The sequence below is a fragment of the Cetorhinus maximus genome, chromosome 2 (genome assembly GCF_964194155.1).
Source record: "Cetorhinus maximus chromosome 2, sCetMax3.hap1.1, whole genome shotgun sequence".
Classification (NCBI taxonomy): Eukaryota; Metazoa; Chordata; class Chondrichthyes; order Lamniformes; family Cetorhinidae; genus Cetorhinus; species Cetorhinus maximus.
Genome location: NC_135880.1, coordinates 132,080,254 through 132,099,134, shown reverse-complemented (window position 1 = coordinate 132,099,134; position 18,881 = coordinate 132,080,254). Strand labels below are relative to the sequence as shown.

Genomic DNA, 18,881 nt, shown 5'->3' with positions numbered 1-18,881 from the left:
ATGAATTAAGATGATATACTAATAGAGTCATAGAGTTATACAGCACAGAACCAGGCCCTTTGGCCCATCGTGTCCATGCTGGGCATCAAGCATCTATCTATTCTAATCCCATTTTCCAGCACTTGGCCCATAGCCCTGTATGCTATGACATTTCAAGTGCTATCTAAATACTTCTTAAATGTTGTGAGGGTCCCTGCCTCTACCAGCCTCCAGCAGTGTGGTCCAGATTCCAACTACCCTCTGGGTGAAAAAAAAAATTCCTCAAATCCCCTCTAAACCTTCTGCCCCTTACCTTAAATCTATGCCTCCTGGTTATTGACACCTCCACCAAGGGGACAAGTTTCTTCCTATCTACCCTATCTATGCCCCTCATCACTTGGTGAGACAATAATTCATTTGTATTTAGGTGTACAGCATTTATTACATCATTTCACACTTTTTTTCAGAAATTGAAGACACTCCCATTTAAAACTTCAGCTGCCAAAAATCATTCTTAATAAAAAAAAGAGTTTCCTCGCCTTACCTTGGTCACCTATCCAGTATGCAGACTTCTTCCTAGATCTGCATGGTCTGGAACTCAAGTTCACCCCAACTGTAATTTCCAGATCAGCATGGTGGGTCCTCATGATATTCGTAAGGTGACCCCTCCCAAGGCTATGAAGGGCAGAACACTAATGCGTGAGGACATCCAGGTCTTTGTTGGTGAACCAAATTATATAAAATCTTTTCTCAAGCCTTCCTTTTGAGATTAGATGAAAGAAAGAATATTTTGCCGTTTACATCAGTTGAATGGTGCTGTCTTTCTTAATGTGTTTTGTTAGAACTAGGGTAAATAAAAAGCAAAATTGGAGATGCTAGATCACGACTGATGAAGTGTGTATTGCTGATACAATATTTCATAGCCTGTCTTTTCTGTTTACAAATCTTGACATTTTTATTACAGGTGGATCCGCAGTAACTAGCATTAACAGAAATGATCCAGTGAATTTGCAAATAACAGAGGCCACCAAAGCAAAATGGCTCCCATCTGTCATTTGAAATTTGTTCCAATCAATTTATAGGCTATTGACTGATAATCTGCTAAGAAGAGGAGAATATAACCCTGAAAATTCAAGTGTCTCTTCTGGAGAAATACGACACTCTAAAAACAAATTCATGAAAATTGACATCTGTGTCACTTTAAGGATTGAATACACATTCAAATTTGAACAAAATAAAATACTATGACTCTTTTACATTAAAGTCAGAGCCTGTGAATTAGAAAAAAGTAGCAGAATGAATAGCAAATTATTGCAAAACAGGAAGAGGAGAATGGGATAAAAGGTAGTTGCTCAGACTGACGGACAGTGGCTTTCTACAGGAATTGAAGTTCGGATCGCTGATGTTTATAATTTACATACATGATTTGGATGCAGAAATCGGAAATACAATATCAACATTTGTGGATGATACTAAATTTGGGGGGTGCAGCTAATTCTAAGCGTGTGACAACATACTGGAAGACATTAGCAAACTAGCAGAATGGGTGTGTAAGTGACAGATGAATTTCAGTGTGAATAAGTGTGGGATGGTTCCGACTGGTCGGAGGGATAAGGAGGCCGCGGGTAAACTACACAAATCTTTTTTTAAAAGTAGCAATGCAGGTTGACAAAGACATAAAAACGCGTGAATACATTTTTAGAGGAATCGAATTCAAAAGCAGAGAAATAAATAGCGGGAGGTGGTTCCTATGGAGCATCGGCGACATGTTGGGCCCAGTGGCCTGTTTCTGTGCCGTACATTCTGTGTAATTCTTTCAAAAGGCCAAAATATTACTGGCAGAGGGTGAAAGAGTACTAGGAAGATTAATTCGTCAACTTCACTAACTTTATTAAGTGTTCCTTCATAGACCTGTATAAGTGCTTTGGGCTTATAGTTTGAATGTAATAAATTCTGGTCCGAAAGTTGACTGGCCTGGTTATAGCAAAGGTACATTGATATTTTATTCAGGAAAACATCCAGTCTCTGCCTGTGGCAGATAATGTGCAGATGTGTAACGTGGCCGTATGACCTTCTTTGATACGGTATTCCGGTTAAATTAAAAAAAAGACACAGCATGTAGAATATTTGGGGAGTATTGATCCGAAATTTACTAGCTGATGGGTGTTCAATTCGCCGAAGCTACGGGAAGCACTGTGCCTTTGATTTAAAATAAGACAGATAATGAACACTTTACGCACTTTGCGATACCGTTTCTCCAAATGTAACAGATTTCACTTAGAATTACATCGCAATGCTTTCTACCAGATTTGATCTATTTCTTCCTGCTTTCGGCTTTTGACTTTGAAAGATTTCAATACGTTTCGGTTGAATATCCAAATTATATCAACCAGACAACATTAAAAGCGAGAACGGGTTGGCAACCCCTCACTGCCCAATCATTTCCGATCTCGCTTTGCCGAGATGTAGCTCAGTGACCTCTGCAACATTTATCCAAAAAAAAAATCAACCATATCCTAGAAATTATTTGCATCAATCTTACACGGCGGGACGGTGTAGAATTCCATCGTCAAAGAGGCTTAGAAATATATTTTCGCTCCTTTCCGTTTCTGTGTTCAAATAAACAGATTCAAGGCGGCATTTGTTTAAAACAAATCCATCGCACAGTCGATGGTGGTTGGAGTCCTGTCTCAAACTCGGACTCCTGCTCTTAAAGACGCCGCTTCCTGTATAGTGAATAATGTGTCTTTAGTGTAATCGCATGCCATGCTGGTAGTCTGAATTGGGTTAAATTGAGAAGAGCTCTATTTTAAATTGCTTTTGAACGGTCTACACTCGCATAAATTGAGTTTCCATATCAATTCCGAAGTATCTCTGTTAAAGTTCGCTGGATTTCCTATTACCTCTCCCACAGTGTCTCTCTGCACGTATATAAAACGGTTCATGCAGACGCATCTTATTTCACAGACTCTCCGCTCTGCACTGGCCATACCTGAGTTCGATTCATTACCTTTCCCGGGGTTATGTGAAGCCAAGAAGGGGAGCGGCTCGTTCGAATCCCCTCGATTTAAAATCCCCCCTCGCTCAGTCCAGAAAGGGACCTGTCATTCCCTCTTCCAGTGTGCTGCCTTTTCCACACGGCCGGCCCCAGCCACCAGGAGGGGTCGAGGGGAAGGGGAGCGGTGTGCCCCTTTGCAACTGCCTCGCAGGCTCCATTCAGTGTCAGTTTGAGTCAGCTCCCAGCTGCCCAAAGATAAACGGCGCCCCGGATCTTGGAAAGTGGCCTGGAGGCTGACGTCAGCGCCGGCAAACATTGCACTGAAACCGCGGGAGAGGCAGCCACTCATCAAATATATAAAAAAAAACAAGGGGCCAAGCAAGGTTCGTGCATAAGTCCATCGTGCCCAACTAAACCGACTCTCACAACTCAAACCGCTCCCCCCAGCCCCCCCAGCCCTAACCCAACACCTCGCCTGAAACCAGGAGTTCCTGTAGAGGTCGCAGGCTAAATCACATCAGGAAGAGTCTTTGAAACACTTCACCAAGACCACATCTCCGCTAACAACACTCCCAACATTCGGCTCCAGCCTTGTAATTAGGGTTAGTGATTGGAAATATTATACCGTAGTAATTCTTGAAAAAATAAGTTCAAACATTCGTCCGTTTTTGTAAAGTTTTGCTTCCTGAAAACTTCAAACATGTTTTAAGTCGCTCCTTTCCATTTTACTCAAAACAGGAGTCCTTTCAAAAGCCAGCACGCTCAGTCCGCACTAGTGAACACGACTTTCACCGGCTTCCCCTAGAGTTAAAATACAATTGTGCCATTCCTGTTGAAGCCCATCATTCGCACAACATTGAATCCTTCACGTTTCCCGCCGGCCTACAGGACTGAAATGGTCCTTATCAAAGTCACAAATGATTTTCTTAGTGACTGTGATTCTTAGGGTGACCAACTGTCCTGTATTTTAAGGGATTGTCTCTTATTTTGACTGTTTGTCCAGCACAGCCTGACGGCCTGTGGGAGATTGAGCCTGGGAGTCTCCTCTTGTCTTTGCCTGTTTGTTTTGTGAGCATGGGCACTGTGGCTGTTGGCCACCAGCAAGGAGTTAAGGTCAACAGAACACCCCCACCCTCCCTGCTGTTATGGTCAGTAGCACACCCCTCCCCCAACCTCTTCTCCCTCTTTATGGCCACCAGCACCCCCTAGTTCTGGTCCCACAATTAAACTGCCCCTTATTTCATTTGAAAGGGTTGGTAAACTGTCCTTGATCTAACTGCAGCCTTCCACACAGTTGATCACACCATCCTCCTCCAATGCCTCTCCTATGTTTACCAGCTGAGTAGAACTCCCCTGCATGGTTCCATTCTTATCTATCTAGTGGTAGCCAGAGAAACACTTGCAATAGCTTCTCTTCCCACTTCCATGTTACCTCTGTTCCCCCAAGGATCTATTTTTGCACCCCCCCCCCTCTTTTTCTCATCTACATTCTGCCCCCAACAACATCATCTGAAAGCACAGTATCACTTTGCACATAAGAGCTGACAACATCCAGCTCTACCATTACCTCTCTCGATCCCTCTGTCTCTAAATCTTCAAGAATGCTTGTTCAGCATCCAGTAACGAATGAGCAGAAATTTCCTCCAACTAGTTATTGGGAAAACTGAAGTCATTCTCTTCAATCCATTCCACAAACTCCATTCTCCAGCCATTGACTCTATCCCGTTCTCTGGCAACCGCCTGAGGTTGAACCAGACTCTTTGTAACCACGGTGTCATATTTTCATATTTACATTTGAAGCAGTTCAGAGAAGGTTCACCATGCTGATCCCTGGGATGAGGGGCTGATAAAGAAAGGTTGAGCAGGCTGCGACTGTTCTCATTGGAGCTTAGAAGAATGAGGAGTGATCCTATTGAAACATATAAGATTCTGAGGGAGCTTGAACAGAGTAAAGACTGAAAGGATGTTTCCTCTCAATGGGGGAATCTAGAATTAGGGAGCACTGTTTCAAAATAAGGAGTCTCCCATTTAAGATGGAGGTGGGGAGGAATTCCTTCTCTCAGAGGGTCATTAGTGTTAGGAATTCTCTTCTCCAGCGAATGGTGGATCATTGCTGCTGACATCCTCAATCATGCCTTTGATACCTCTAGACTTGACTATTCAGACACACTGCTGGCCAATCCAAGTTCCATCCTCTGTAAATTTGAGGTAATCCAAAACACTGCTGCTGGTGTTCTTACTCTCACCAAGACTCATTCACCCATCACCTCTGCTGACCTACATTCATTTCCAGCTAAGCAACATTCTGATTTCAAAACTTTTTACCCTTGTTTTCAACTCCCTCCAGGCATTGCTCTACAACTGTTTGATATATCTGCACTTCTCCAATTCTGGCCTCATCTGCAATTTTAACCACTGCACCAAAGGTATCCATGCCTTCAGTTGCCTAGGCCCTAACCTCTGGAATTCCCTCCTTAAAAACCTTCACCTTTCCTTCCTTCCTTAAAACCTACCTCTTTGATGGAGCTTTTGGTCATCTGACTTAATATCTCATTGTCAAATTTATTTGATAAGGCTTGCGTGATGTACTTTGGGATTTTTCTACTTTAAAGTCATGATAAGTGCAAGTTGCTGTTGTCCCGAATGGAACTGTCAAAAGTGGTATCTGGAATGCCCAAGAACATCTCAATGGATCATAAGGAAGATTGTAGAAACCGGACCGATAATTCAGCTGTATTGGCTATTTTCCCAGAAAGAAAAATGACTTGGGCTGATGATAATTACCAGTCCTAAGTGGTACAAGCCTGAAAATAGTCAAACAGTATATTTAGCTGTCCATGCTTTTAGTTGGACTTTTCAGCTTCCTGCATCAACCTATATTTCCAGTATATAGCCATTGTATTGATGGATTTGCTGTCATGTTTATTTCTGCTTCTTTTAAATTTTAAATTTAAGGAGTGAACAATATTGCTTCTGTTTCTATAACCCCTTCCCTTTTATAAAAATCTGCCCTGTAATGTAACTGGGATATCAGCAGTAGCAAAACATGCCCTGTATTTCCACAAATGTTTCTCCATATTCTTGTTATAATTGCTTATTGGTATCCTCTGCAGAAGTTCTGGTTTGGGACTGCATTTTTCCCCTGAAATAATTCGTTATTTTGAGAAAAAAAAATCTTTTTGCTTCCCTAAACTAACTAGATTGCGAGTTAAGGGAATATGACTGCGTTTCATTCTAATGTTGGAGCTGAGATTGTGAATTTGCAGTGTGGGGAATCATGAGCATAACCCTACATCTACCTCAATGATCTACTTTGTCATCCTTCTTTGGCTACCATATATCAATAATTATGCCATTCTATTAGAACAAATCACCTTTGTTGTTTACAACCACAACTGAAAGTAATGAAGGTGTGTTATTGCATTTTCTCCATCTATAATCTTGTGCAGGCACCTTCCTATTGCTGTTATTGGCCATGCCAGCATTGTATATTCTCCAGGAGATTCACTGAAAGCCGGTTTCACTGCAAAGCGCCACATCGTTCCCATACCTAAGATGGTGAGACACCATCCGTGCTGTAACATTCATAAATTAGCATCATTTACCAACTGTAATCAGTTTACACTAAAAAGGGATCATGCACATTTGTTTTCTAAACAAATCTTAAGTCTATAATGGCCAAGGAACAGAAAGTAGTCTGACTCCTCAGTGCCATACTGAAGGAGTGCTACACTGTCAGAGGCGGGGTCTTTCAGCTGAGGCATTGAACCCAGGACCCACCTGATCCCTCAAGTCACTATTCAAAGAGGAGAAGAGCTCTCCCCAGTGTCCTGGTCAACTTTATCTACCAACCAACATTACTAAAACAGATTATCTGTCACCCAACATCACTAAAACAGACTATTTATCACCCAACATCACAAAAACAGATTATCTGTCTATTATTTCATTGTTGTGCTCACGTTTTCCTACATTTGGACTCTCATTACCTTCATCGGCTGTAAAGCGCTTTGGGGTGTCGTGAGGTCGTGAAAAACACTATCAAAATTCAAGTATATCTTATTAGTCACTATACTGACTGTTAAACCCATTCAACAGTGTGGAGGGCACAATGCACGGTAAAAGTGACAGGAGCGTGCAGGTGCCTGTCTCCTCCCGTGACTAATTTACACAGGTATTGACGAAAACTGCTGAATGAAAGACGTGGAATTCGATGAATATTCACACACAAAAAATTGACTGTGTCTTGCTCAAATCAAGGGGAGGCAGGTCATCTGTAATAAGCATGGCAGATTACAATTCAATTGGAAAAACTTGGGAGCCTTTGAAAAAAGTAATTTCACCCCGCCCGGCGCAAACATAACACGTGAGAGGCGGCGGAATACGGAGGCAACCTTACTTATCTGTCACGGAACCGGATCAACTCCCGGCCCCCATCCGAGTAAGTTTTCCCCCTTTTGAAATCTGTTTAAAACGGATATTTTCCGAACAACGGAAACAAATAAAACTTGGAGATGCAAGTCGTCACTCAAAGCGATAGGTTCAACTGGTACAAAATGGGAACCTCCTGCTGTTTCAATTATATTTCAAGTGTTATGCACCCCCACCACCCCCCCAACGCTCATTTCCGGGTTGGTTTCTGCTGCAGCCATATTCGTGTCTGGCTTAGAGCCATGTCGTTTGTAGAGCGGTATTTCTGATCCATTGCAGGTCGGCATGTGTCTGATAGCCCGCGGTTCCCTCCAGCCCCTGGAGTTAGAGGCTTGGGCATGAAACAGAGGTTACCAAGCGGAGACTACTTGCTGGGACCGTACAAGGCAGAATCTGATACCCAGCCCAGCCTCCACATATACAAACATGCCAATGCAGCTATGTTACTGACCTTCCTACTGTCACACCTACATCCCAGCTTCACTCTGAAACATTTGGATCGGTGCGGTGCTATTTGTTTTAGCGGCGTTTATCTTGGCAATTACTTTGAAACCCGCGCCAATATTTAGTTTATACCGACCTACTAACATTTGTTCCATTTCACCTGGTTCTCTCGATAATTCGTTAGGAACGACCAAGCTCCAAAAGAAAAATATTTTACCTCCTCTTCGACACGATTTATAAAAATAATAGAAAATGATCATTTTTTTGCTGTCCAGTATGAAAGCACTGGGGAGTCAGGCTCAGAGTTTATTCGGTCCATTATTGTGCACTTTAGCACTCCTTGTGGTTTTAATTATTAATGTGATTATTTTAATTATATGTGATGGATTGTCAATATATTCAAGAAAGAGATGGACAGATTTTTGGGTACCAAAGAATCAAAGGACCTGGGAGATAGAGCGGGAGGGTGGAGCAGAGGTGATCTGGCTGAGGTGAGCAGGCTCGGAGGACCACCAAACCTACTCTCATTTCTTATGTCAGGGAATCGAGCCTTTCCCGGGAAGTTTCATTTCCCTTCAGTCCATTTATTTTTTATGGACAGCCTTGATCCTGCCATGTCGCTCAGTCGATACTTAGGAAGGGAATTTGTTCCTCTTAATTGCTGGCTGCATTTATCAGTGCTGCCAGGTTTAGTAGTTTATAACTCAGGCATTGAGCCAAAATGTATTGGAGCTGGGCATCTCAATCAATCATAAAAACAAAATACTGTGGATGCTGGAAATCTGAAACAAAAACAAAAATTGCAGGAAAAACTCAGCAGGTCTGACAGCATCTGTGGAGAGGAAGACAGGAAGAGCATCTGTGGAGAGGAAGACAATCTCACTCAATCAGTTAGACTTTTTCTTGCACCCTTCAGTCCGAAGCATTTCTTCCTGCAAAGCAAGGGCATTGTGGTATTGGGAGCTTGGTGAGCAGTAGAACAAACAGTCTATCTCCTCAACCAGTAAGATTTAAGGATGAATTAAGACTTTAATGCAGAATCCACAGAGCCGAGTTGGACTGCCGGTTTCCTTGTTCTCAACTGCCAAAAATGAAGCTCTGCTCACAGATCCTTTTGTACTACCTCGGAACTTTTCAAATTGGGTTTAGCACCAGACTTGAGTTAAAGTGTGAAGTTCAAACTGCTTAGGGCTACAATGGATGGCGTTGAAGATAGGTGTTTTAAAAAAAATATTTAAGTTGTTTAGTTAGTCTACAAGAATACCGAGAGATCGAACTATTCAAATTTTAATCAAAACTTAATACTTTAATTCCTGATATCCAGTAGTCATATGGTGGCCTTTATCTGGGTTAGGTCTACAACATACATTTGAAAATGACTACCTCTGCGGCTACTAGTTACATCTGGCCATTGTAGATCACGATACTAGATTGATATCCAGAGTTTCTCTCCAGAGCCTGACTTTTAGGGTCCAGAGAGAAAATTTACACAGCATTATCTCCTCAGGGACTCAGTTTGCTGTTGTCCAATATATAACCCACGTGTGGCTAATTGGAAATCCAGATGCGACTAATTGCATTTTTGATTAGTCAATAAAAAATGAATAATAGAAACTTCCATTGGGAATGTAATCTCAATACTAAATTTTCAAGGTGTATGCACTTTATTTTGTATATATGTTCCTAAAGTGGTAAAATGTAAGTCAGAGTGTTTTTTAATCATTGTTTACTTCCTTGGTTGCTGATGGGCGATCTGTTAAAATAGTGTTTAACATGATTGCGAACATTGGCATCAGCATTATGATAACACCAATAATAGTCGTGGGAGAGGGATACTGTTATCACGGTCAATTCCTGGGCAGCAGAGGAAAGTAAACCCAACAAATGAGGCTGACTGAGTCACACAAAAAAAAATACCATTATTTGCAATGCTTATCATATTTGTCCCTTCAAACAAGAACTATGGGAAAATTTTTGTTTTCCTTTCAAATGATCAAACAGGAAACAAACCAAAAATAATCCAGTGAGGGTTGAAAAAAATCATGTGTGGAATAAGTTTTAAATGTAAAGTTGTGATTAGTGTCCTTTTTACTCAGCTGTGATTTTGACTGCCAGACCTGGGTCTGTTAAATTTTAACAAGTTGAGATTATGAGCAGGAACATTCATACTGTAAGTACAGCTAAATAAGCTCCTGCTGAATTTATTAAGTTTCCATGAGATCTGACAAACATCCTAACTGCTTCTGAAAAAGACTTTGACAGCACACTCTCTTGCTAATTTTTTAAAAATTCACTGATGGGATGTGGGCATCACTGGTTAGGCCAGCATTTATTGCCCATCCTTAATTGCCCTTGCTCAGAGGTCATTTAAGAGTCTCGAGTCACATATAGGCCAGACCAGGTAAGGGTGGCAGACTTCCTTCCCTAAAGGACATTAGTGAACCAGATGGGTTTTTATGACAATGGTTTTGTGGTCATCATCAGACTTTTAATTGCAGATTTTTATTGAATTCCATGCCGTGGTGAGATTTGTCCCTGGAACACTAGTCCAGTGACAATACCACTGTTATGCCACCACCTCCTCCTATTCAGAGCTCCCTGCTGCAGAAGTCTCTGACTGCTCACTTTAAGGTTAGCATCTATCACTGGAATTATATATCAACGTTTACACCACTGACAAGTGGAAATTCTTTTGTAGTGATGAAAATCCATTATAGATGCAAATTGGCATCAGCTTGTGTGGTAACATTGCGTAAGGTCAGTATGGGATTGGACATGTGGAATGAGGATAAATATAGTCTGACTGTTGATGTCCCATCATTGGCTTATGCACACATGGTCTGCTGTTTAAATTTTCATCTATCCTGAACACATCAATAAACCAAATATACTGGGTGTTTCAGGCTGGCACTCAGTTGAATTTTAAATTGATTTCAATCCCCAAATATAATGTCCTTGTGCCAAAAAATGAATTCGAGTCCTTAACAAAGACATTTTTCCTATGACAGAATTCTTTAAATTAGCGATTAATGGTTTGGTAGTTATGTTTATTACTAATTAACAAGTTGCTGGTGCCTGCACCTAAAAAAATTTGGTCAGTATAGAGCCAGGATTGTGAAAGGAACATGTTCACTATCATATTCCTCAGAGCAGACAGGTCTATTCATGAGTGCCATGCAGCATCATCAGTAATAATGCAGAGTACCATTGCTTTTAATAATTGGGCTTCCATTAATGGCAATTAAAGGAAAATATATTAACATGCTGGAACAGGAAAGAGAGATGATTACAGCAAAACCTGCAGCTTTTAGATCAAGTCAGGTTAGGACGTATATTGCAAAAAAGGAAGACTTGCATTTGTCTCGTGCTTTTCATGACCACTGGATGATTCAAAGCACTTTACTGCCAATGAAGTACTTTAGTAGTGTAGTCACTGTTGTAATATAGGAAAGAACGCTGCCAGGTCTCACACAGTAAACTCCTCCAAACAGCAATGTGATAATGGCCAAATAATCTATTTTTGTGATGTTTTTTGAAGGATAAATATTGGTCAGGATACTCCCCTACTCTTCTTTGAAATAGTGACATGGGATATTTCACATCCACCTGAGCAGGCAGGTGGAGCCTTAGTTTAACATCTCATCTGAATGACAGCACCTCCAAAAGTGCAGTACTCCCTCAGTACTGCACTGGAGTGTCAGCTTTGATTTCTGTGCTCAAACCCAGGAGTAGGACTTGAGCCCAGAGCCTTGTAATTCAGAATGTTACTAACTGAGCCACGGATGCAGCATCAAATGCATTGGGGTGTCTTATGCTTGTTGTTAAATTGGCATAATTTATTTAAGATATAAATAGCAATAGTGGGAGTTAATCTTTCTTTAGGAGTCTAACTGTTTGCTATGTATTAGTGTGCAATATCTCAGTCAGTAGGACTCACTAGGACTTGGTATTGTGCTTTTCATTGTGCTACAATATCAATGACTTCACTTCAAAAGTACTTCATTGGCTGTAAAGTGCTTTAGCATATCCTGAAAGGGGCTATATAAATGCAAGTTCATTTTCTCTGCAGGAACTCACCAAGACTCCTTTGACAGCACCTTCCAAACCCACAACCATTACCATCCAGAATGACAAGGGTGGCAGATAGATGGGAACACACCACCTGGAAGTTCCCCTCCAAGCTACTCACCATCCTGACTTGGAAATATATCATCATTCCTTTACTATTACTGGGTCAAAATCCTGGAATTCCTTTCCTAACAGCACTGTGGGTGTACCTACACCACATGGTCTGCAGCGGTTCAAGAAGGCAGCTCACCACCACCTTCTCAAGTGCAATTAGGGATGGGCAATAAATGCTGGTCTAGCCAGTGACACCCACATTCCTTGAATGAATAAAAAAACTTACACTATATTGTTCAGTCAATTAATTAAAACTCACCAGCTATGAAATCACTCAATATCAGAATAATTGTCATTTCTTGCTTATTTCTATTTTGATGGCTAAGTACACATTTACCAATATCATTTTACGTCATTGTTTTTTCTTCATTTCTTTGGTACAATGTCAAACATCCATTCAATATAATGGGCAGAATCTTTTCACCTTAGTCTGTGCCGAATGGCAGGATCACTTTATCGTCTGGAACTCGACTCTCTGAATAACATGCCCAGCAGTTGCTCTTTACCAGAGCAGCAGCATTAGCATTCTGCCTTTGGGCTTCCCAACCGATAAGGGAGGCGTGATGACATCTCCATTCTGTCGAAGGAAGGGCTTCTAATTAAAGAGAAAGCAGCATGGATCAGAAAAGGCTCACCAGCAGTTGATTTTTAAAGCTGCAGCAAGCATAAGAATGGAGAGAAGACCTGGGAAGGCTGCTCCCCTGGGCCTCATACTCTTACTTGGAGATCCTGATGTTGGATCTGAGGGGCTAAAGTGAGGTAAGCTCTCCCAAAGACATGGGGCAGAATATTGTGCTCATCAGCTGGGCATGCGCCCGACCCGAATGAACGTAAAATGATGCGCGATGACATCGGGCAAGCGTCCCGACATCATCGCGCACTGGAGCGATATTTCAGTCGGCGGGCACGCGCGGGAGTCAGCAGCGCACCCGCCGACAATTAAATGGCCTATTAAGGCCCTTAATGAACTAATTGATCAAAATTTTTTCACTGCCCGTCCAACCATCCAGTTGGCGGGCAGGCAAAAAGGCCAAGCGGCCTTTGCATTTTTGGTGAAACCTCATCCATGGGTGGGATGAGGTTTCATCCAGTGATTAAGAAAAATAAAAACTGTTTGCACTCATCTCTAACATGTCCCTGCTCATGTGAAAGAGCCACATGAGGGGACATGTTTTTTTTAACATTTTTTAATTCTTTATTGTTTATTTGGATAACATTCAGCTCCCTGAGGCAGCTCTGTGCCTCAGAGAGCTTTTACTGAGCACACCCGCGCACATGCGCAGAATTCCGCGCTCACCCTCCTCCCCCCCTCCTCCCCCCCTCACAACACAGACAGAACTGCAGTGCATGTTTCATGCTGGCTGGCTGTTAACTGGCCAGCCAGCATGAAATCATGGGCGGCGGTCAGCTTCTTGGCCGCTCCCAGGCCTGGCCACCCAATGAGGGCAAAATTCTGCTCATGAAGAAGATGACAATCTCTCCAACCAAGTAAGTATGGATGGAAGCAACCAAGGAAGTCAGCAGCAGGACTGTGGTCTCTCCAACCTTCAGACAATGAAACAAGAGGATCCAAGATATCAACAGGGTGTGACAGATGAGTGGTACAGCACTTTCAGGTGCAAAATCCCACATCTTCTGGATTAAAACAGGTCTTAATCGACTTCTTAGTAACCTCAACCACTTCATGATTACTTACCCGATAGATCAAAGGGAATTCCCCACTGGGCTTCAGTCCCACACTGTGGAAATCCAATATCAATTTCTGGGACATTCCCAACCCCGTTCACTCCCAAATCTGTCCCCTACAGGCTAGGAAATTTCTGCCCAATGTTTATCATGGGCAGAATTTTTGGGTTGGCGTAAGAGTGCGTGCCCGACATGTCCAACCGAGAAATGAGGCACATTGACGTCGGCCAGGTGTGACAACGTCTACGTGCACCCTTACGATATGTTGCTAGACGGGTGTGCGATGAAGACAGAGGCGCACCGACCATTAATTAACTGGCCAGTTAAGGCCCTTGAGACACCAATTGTCCCATAGTTTACTTGGCCCATGCGATTTTCAGGCTGTCACACGGGCTAATCGTGCAGGCGGGCAGGCCACATTTTCAAAACCCTCATCCACAGGCAGGATAAGTGGGGTAAGTGCACTTGTTAATGTGAGTAGTTTCTACTTTAGCTTATAACTTGCTGCTGCTTGCTTGTGTGAACAGGGCATCTTCATTTCACTTCAGAGCTGCTTTGACAGAAATAAGAGGCTTCAGTTCAGTATTCAGTGTTGTTATCCAGGCCCCTGGGGGATTCATACCACTTGGGGCTTTCCAGGTATCAGACAGACTTCGCTTACTCTGGTAATGGGGATTGTGGTCTCCACTGGAGGCATCTCCTCTGAGGGGAAGAGAGGGCCAGAAAGGGGAGGAGGCCATTCAGTCTCCAGGGGAGTGACCTGTGGGACGAGAAGCGCAGGCACAAGGGGCGCAGGGCCAACAGGAAATCCATAGCAAAAGGTGCTGCAGAAGATGCCACTACCCTGCTGCTAGGGTTTACAGGCAGCGATGCAGCTACCTCAATACGTTTGACATCCCATGCCAGTGGCGTTGAAGGTCACGGCTGCCCTCAACTTCTATGCCTCCGGCTCTTTCCAGGGGTCGGTGGGTGATCTTTGTGGAGTCTCCCAGTCAGCTGTCCACAGTTGTGTCAAACTGGTGACAGACGCTCTGTTCAGGCGTGCATTGACTTTCATTCACTACCGCACGGACGAGGCCAGCCAGGCAGAGCGAGCCAGAGGCTTCACAGCCATTGCTGGCTTTCCCCATGTCCAGGGTGCAATAGACTGTACACATGTGGCCATCAAGGCGCCAGCAGGTGAGCCCAGTGTCTTCATCAACAGGAAGGGCTTCCACTCCATGAACGTGCAGATAGTGTGTGACCACAGGATGCAGGTTCTACAAGTCTGTGCAAGGTACCCAGGCAGCTCCCACAACGCCTACATCCTCATACACTCCCTGGTGCCGGGGCACTTCAGTGCTCCAGCCCGGCGTGATGGATGGCTGCTGGGTGACAAGGTCTATCCCCTCAGAAGGTGACTCATGACGCCTCTCAGCCATCCAAGAACAGAAGCTGAGCAGCGGTACAATAGGAGCCACGGCTCCACAAGGGCTGTGGTGGAGAGAGCCATCGGTCTTCTCAAGATGCGCTTCCGATGGACAGAGGAGCATTGATTAGACCACCCTCTACGTGCAGCGCCATTGCAGCCTGGCCAACCCCACCTGAGGAACACCTCACAGGGCTCAGCCGATTTGTGACCCTGGAGCCGCAAGATACTCAGTCCAAGCAGCCAGGGCTCAACCCCTTGTCCAGATGCTGCCTCATTGATATTTGCCATTTACACTGTAAGACCTGTGAGGTCCAAGGAGGGGATGGGCAGCACTTAACTGCTGTGCTAAGTGACCCATGCCAAAGCGATACTCGTCCTTCCCGATCGCAGGAGGTCATTGAAGCGCCTCCAGAACTGGACCCCTGGACCATGTCATGGCTGCTGACCCTGGATGCCACCTCCTCCCAGGCACTTTTGGTGAGGTGGAGGGGTGAGCCTCCTCCTCCCATCCCTGGGGATAAGGATTTCTTTTCTGGCTGCCACCTCCTCCAGGAGGGCACCAAGGCACTCGTCAGAGAAACGCGGGGTTGACTGCACCGCCAACCTGTCCTCCCGCCTGCTGTGTCCACTAGCAACCGGATCCATCATGACGACTTTGCGTCCCTCTGTAGTAGCCTTCCAGGGGCTGCTTTGGGCCATTTTTGAATCAACCGCCAGGTTACCATTGGACCCGGCGGACATTGAGTTCCTGCCCCCACCTGTCCCTTCTCGCTGCCGGGTTTTATGCTAAGCAGGCCTTAATTGGCCCGCCCACGTAAAATCACAGTGAGGAGCTGATCGCGGACGGCGGTTAGGTTCCCAACCGTCCCCACACGCCCCCGCCGAGCCCATGTGATGCGTGAAAAGTCCTGGCCATAATGTTTTGACACTAATGTTCAGGCCACTCATCCACAGAATAAATATCAGGGTTTTGATATTTATCGTCTATTTTGTATACAAGTTTATTTATTGACCTTTTTTATCTCATGATTGTTCTACATTGAAAGCCATTTTAAAAAAAATTCTTTAGAATTAGTACATATGAAGTTTGTTGAGATTGATATGGCATTTTTTTACCAAAAGCAGAAATAATGGCAGGAGAACAAATATAGCGACTCTTTGCTGGACAACTTTCTTCTGCGGTTGTCCTTTTGCAACTTATTATGAGTGCAGTGAATTGGATTTTTTTAAACTCAGCCTTCAGATCCTATTATTTCTGCTCTGCAGATTGCTGGAAATGAAAGTTGATAACAAAGTGATGAAGTCAACAGGGCACCTGGTATGTTGAATCCAATGATTTATCTCCTTAACCAATTAAATTTTACAATAGATAAAGAAACAGAGGGAATGACAGAGAAGGAAATTAGATGAATTAAAGTCATATTAGATACAGAAAGAGAAATAAAGAAAGGAAAGAAAGATTGCATCAAGAGAGAGATAAAAAAAAAGACATTTGGGAAAATCAAGAAAAAAATGAAATGTAAAATCTAAAAACCCTCTCAGGAAAATTTAGAGGGAGGTAGTGGTGTCATGATAATGCCACTAGGGTTAGTAATCCAGAGGCCCAGGCTAATACTCTGGGGATATGGGTTCAGACCCCACCATATCAGCTGGTGGACTTTAAATTCAATTAATAAATCTGGAATTAAAAACTAGTCCTAGTAATGGTGACCATGAAACTTTTGTCATAAAAACACATCTGGTTCACTAATCCCCTTGAGGGAAAGAAATCTGCTGCCCTTACCTAGACTGGCCTACAAGTAACACCAGACCCATAGCAATGTGGTTGACCATTAAATGCCCTCTGAAATGAATGAGCAAGCCACACAATTGTATCAAACCGCTACAAAATCTAATAGCAAAGAAACCGGATGGACCACCCAACATCGACCTAGGCACCAGAAACTTAAATAGCACACCCAGCACTATCAACCCTGCAAGGTCCTCCTTACTTACAACTGGGGTCTTGTGCCAAAATTGGGAGAGCTGTCTCACAGACTAGTCAAGCAATAGCCTGACATTATCATACCTTACAGACAATGTCCCAGACACCACCACCACCATCCATGGGTATGTCCTGTCCCACCAACAGGACAGACCCACCAGAGCGGGTGTCACAGTGGTTATATGGTGAGGAGGGAGTTGCCTGGGGTATCCTCAACATTAACTCCAGACCTGATGAAACCTCATGGAATCAAGTCAAATATGGGCAAGGAATCTCCTGCTAATTACCACCTACTGTAACCCACCCCACTTCAGATGATGGTTCAGTACCCCTCCATGTTGAACACCAATTGCCAGAAGCACTGAAGATGGCAAGGGCATAGAATGTACTATGGGTAGAGTTCTGCAGTCTTGCCACATCCAGCCATGAATGGTGGTGGACAATGAAACAACCAACAGGAGGCTCAAGAAATATCCCCATCCCCAATGATGGGGGAATCCAAGCACATCAGTGCAAAAGACAAGGCTGAAGCATTTGCAAGCATCTTCAGCTGGAATTTCCGAGTGGATGATCCATCTCACTCTCTTTCTGAGGTTCCCAGCATCACAGACATCAGTTTTCAGCCAGTCAATTCACTCCGCGTGATATCAAAAAATGGCTCAAGGCATTCAGAGGGCATTTAATGGCACTGAAGGCACTGGATACTGCAAAGACTATGGGTCCTGGTAACGTTCTGGTGATAGTACAGAAGGCTTGTGTTCCAGAACTACCCACACCCCGGCTAAACTGTTCCAGTACAGCTGCAACACTGGCATTTACCCGGCAATATGGAAAATTGACCGGGTATGTCCTGTACACAAAAAGCAGGACAAATCCAATCCGGCCAATTACCGCCCCATCCATCTACTCTCCATTATCAGTAAAGTAATGGAAGGGGTCATCAACAGTGCTATCAAGTGGCACTTGCTTAGCAATAACCTGCTCACCGATGCTCAGTTTGGGTTCTTCCAAGGCCATGCAACTCCTGACCTCATTACAGCCTTGGTCAAGCGTGGACAAAAAGCTGAACTCAGGAGGTGAGGTGAGAGTGAGTGTCCTTGACATCAAGGCAGCGTTTGACTGAGTGTGGTATCAAGGAGCCCCAGCAAGACTGGAGTCAATGGTGTGATGACCATAGCCAATGTTATTCGCTGAGCAAGCCAAATCTCAGAGGGAAACTTGTCTCACAGATCATAACATTTTTTTTGTATTCTGAAAATGAGGAAAAGAACTATTGATCCCAGAAGCATAGAATCCCAGTAAAATTTAAGAATCTTAAAATTAAAAGATTTATTAACAAAAGGAAAAAAACTTAAGCACACAGGATTAAAGTTACACAGTTAAAACAGTCTCACAAAACATTCCCCCCCCCCACCCCAAAAAACACTTGGGCCAGAATTTTCCCGTTGGGGCGCGCAATGATATCCGATCACTTAAGGCCCTAAAGGCATGAATCAATGGCGATTTTTTGGTGCCCATGCGATCTTCGGGTCAGTGCATGGGTGCAACAGGCAGGCGGGCAGGACACAATTCTATAAACCTCACCCACGGGCGGGATAAGAGGGCTCATTGGGGTCACGAGTCTGCTCTGTCAAATATTGATGTTTCAAAGTTACTGGTACTTGCTTGTGTGATCTGCAATACTTCAAAACGTATATCAGCTGCTTGGTCTGGACTCACAACCTTCAGGTCAGCACTCTGCAGTGAGGAATCATTTTTGGGCCTGC

General features: G+C 43.7%; 1 long non-coding RNA gene across 1 annotated transcript; it reads left to right on the top strand.

Moving 5' to 3' along the window:
- The first annotated feature begins 1,235 nt into the window (after nt 1–1,235).
- Nucleotides 1,236–12,312, top strand: LOC144690585 (uncharacterized). The gene is made up of 2 exons (XR_013578908.1): nt 1,236–1,525; nt 11,922–12,312. It is a non-coding gene; the product is annotated as an uncharacterized LOC144690585 (long non-coding RNA).
- The last annotated feature ends 6,569 nt before the right edge of the window (nt 12,313–18,881 follow it).